Source organism: Ceratina calcarata, unplaced genomic scaffold, assembly GCF_001652005.2.
Source record: "Ceratina calcarata isolate Rehan_Ccalc_2016 unplaced genomic scaffold, ASM165200v1 scaffold9, whole genome shotgun sequence".
Classification (NCBI taxonomy): Eukaryota; Metazoa; Arthropoda; class Insecta; order Hymenoptera; family Apidae; genus Ceratina; species Ceratina calcarata.
The window spans coordinates 1,184,778-1,188,082 of NW_017180367.1; positions in this window are offsets into that span (position 1 = coordinate 1,184,778).

Sequence of the window (3,305 nt, forward strand, 5' to 3'; positions counted from 1 at the left end):
GGATTTTTCTTCACCATAAAATATGGCAAATTAATATCCTGGAAAAAAGATTGCCTATATTTCCATTTGGAACGGAAGTTAATACACACGTACAAGAAAAATTGTAAAAGCCTTAGAATTACAAGTCAGTCGCACGCAATTTATCAGCCCATAAAACGCATTAACTTTTTCTATTTCTCATTATCTCGAGCACGTAACTAGCGAACATTTAATTAACTTATTCATTCCGGCGCGTTGCCCCTAATTAAACGTGAACTGTAACACCTCGGTGTGGCCACACGAGCGAAAGCCTTCATTGCGGTAAGAGAGATCCGATAAGACCGTAGAAGCGGGCTTTAATGAATGGAGAACGCGCCTCACCTTTTGGTCCTCGACGCGGCGCTCTCTTACCGAACCGAAACCGCATATTCGTATCGTACCACCCCATCGGATCGCATCGACTGGTCCCCGACTTTTTTCCAACGCTTTCAGGGTACGCTCGATGCCACTGAGCAGATTGAACAATTCTTACATTGTTCCTATTCGTCCATTACCCATGCGAGCAATCTGATTGGAAATCTCAAAAATTTATAAATTATTTAGTCTAATTTAACATCGTTTCTGTGATCCATTCCTTGAATGAATTTTAATATTGTATATCGTACCTATAAATTAAATGTCAACTAATTTACAATACTGAAGAACTTTGAATTTATTTTCAGAATCGGCTAGGATGCAGTCAACTATGAAAGTGTCGAACATCGTCGACAAAGGAAGAAAGTTAAGGCCGCTCGGAAGATAAGTATTTCAAAGAACAAGGAAAGATACATAACTCGAAAAGGCGTAAGGACGATGTAAGACAAAAAATGGGAAAGGAAGCGAGGAAGTGAAGACAGGATCCAACAAGGACGGATTGCGGACAGAGAGAAGGTCGCTGGGGTATAGGCTTATTGATTCGGGAGGGTTCGTGCGCCTTTCGTTCCCATTCCCTTTTATTTGTCTTCGTTCCGCCTTTCCGTTGGGTACCTTCAGGCTCCGGTGAAGGCGTGTGCGTATGTTTATGCGGCGTTCAAGAAACACGTGTCAGAGGTTACGCAAACAGAATGATTGATACATTAGCCGGTCGGCTGCACTCTCGCCTTATCTTTTATTCCGTTCGGTGAATGGATTTCCCGTAGCAGAAGGGTGGTCGACCACAGGGGTGGGATTGATATAATGAATCAAGGATTCTCTAGTTCCCCTTTTACGATGATCGTACGGTGTTACTTGCCACCAGGCTAATCAATCGCGTTGATAATTAACAGCTATTCATCTTCGCCGAAGGAATACAAAATAATTTAATCTATGAATAAGGGATTGCTTATATCAAAATATTAAGATGATGATAATGATACTAAGAATCGTAGGAAAAGGACGTAGATAAATTTCAATACACATATGAAGAATAGCAAAATCATAATTTATTTATTTGTTTCAAGTTTATTTAAATACAATAGTTTCCAAGGCAAGCAATGCTAGAAAAAGTCTACTTTTCGAGAAAATCTCTAGTTTGAATAGAAACACGGAACTCTCATCACTTTCAATCGCCATGTGATCGGTCGGTACTGGGACGGATCGAATTACTCTTGATATTCCTGTTCGAAAGGGATTTGGAAAAAGGAGCGTGAGATATAAAAAAAAAATACAGTTGCATTCTGTCGACGATTGTTGGGTTGACCCTCCTCACAATCGATATCGGTTCCCATGGTGATATACCTAGCTGAAAAACTTGTTACTCGCGTTGATCATTAAATCATTCGCAGAAAATTAGATAGTGAAGAAGATAATATTATATTATACTTATCTTTATACTTTCTTCCGTAGAATCATTATTGTAACTTCGATATTTGAGGGTAGAGCGTTTAAAAAGGGTAGAATCAAAACAAATGTGGATTCTGAAACTTTTGATAATAAGTGGCTCAGTTAACGAGATCCAGATCGTCCGACTCGATCTTCCCATAGAGTGGTTGCAGGAATGCGGGAGTTCCATCGCGCTCCCGTATCGAGACAACGTTTCAAGGAGGAGAGGAACGAGCAAAGCGACGAGAGACTCGGCTTGTGGAACCGAGAGCGTCAGCGAGCGTTGTCGTGCCGGCGTGACAGCCGGACGGACGTGAAACGTTTTGTTATTCAAATAGAGGCAAAGCGAAGCACGCGCGATATCTTTCCCGATATCGGCTCGTCCCATCTAGTCCACTTGGCTATTTTTGCCGCGATACGTCCGAACCGACCGACCGATCCGAAGCCTGAGGCAAGTAGCCACTGTACGCGCAGCGTACAGGATCGATAGATCCTATCGGGCATCCAGAGGAACGAGGAACCGCAGAAAAGATCGTTCTCTCGTTCGATTCGTCGCTTGGAATTGGAGAAAAATGGCCTCCTCTCTTGTTTCCATAGAAAGGATCCGTTACACCAAAAGGAGAATTAATTCTCGTTGAGAAACTTTTTCTGCTGACAATTCATAACGTGATATCTTGGATCTTCGGGGTGTTGACGTTCGTCTCCATGCTTTCCGAAGGAAATGATTTAGTAGATTTTCTGCCTCCCGAACGAAGTTCCAGCCTGTAATTAACTGTTAGATACCGAGGTTTACAAGAAATGACAGCAAGTTTTCTCCATTTTTATCGTAAAATGTAGTCTCGAATTCAGTGGATCGTGACAAAACCCAGAGTCAGTTCGCACGCGTATTTCCACTCGCTCCTGTAAACATCATTCGAAACAAGATCGCGGAATGTAAAGCATAAACGAGAACATCCTTGCGCGTCCGCTTCCCTCTTTCTCCAAGTTGCTGTTCTTCTTGAGATTTTTCTCGTCGGCGGGAGCGTACGTACGTACACACGCGGACTCACACATAGACGAACACCGTGTGCGTCGGCCAGGTCGTAGCCGACGACAGTGATGGACGCCTGTGCGGTTTGCTTCTCTATCACCGTGAACCGACGATGGCCGCCGAAGACGAGGAAGAAGACGGCCGCGACAACACGAACAACAGTCCAGCGGGAGGAGGAGTTGGGAGTCGCGGTACGACGAACCAGATTGTGTGCACGAGGTACACGTCAGTCGTACTAACGACTCCTCTGCTCCGCGAGCAACCGAGAAAAAGGATCGGTAGCCGAGCGAGAGGATAGAGGCGAGTGATGTTTTATTTAGTACTCGAATTCTTAAAAATCCGAACGCAGATCCACCGCACAGGCCAGCCGATCTTTTTGATCCGTTCAACCGTTCAAGGAAATTCACCCTCGGCGCGCGGCACCCTTCTTTGTCAGCCGCGGTTAATTGAATCGAGA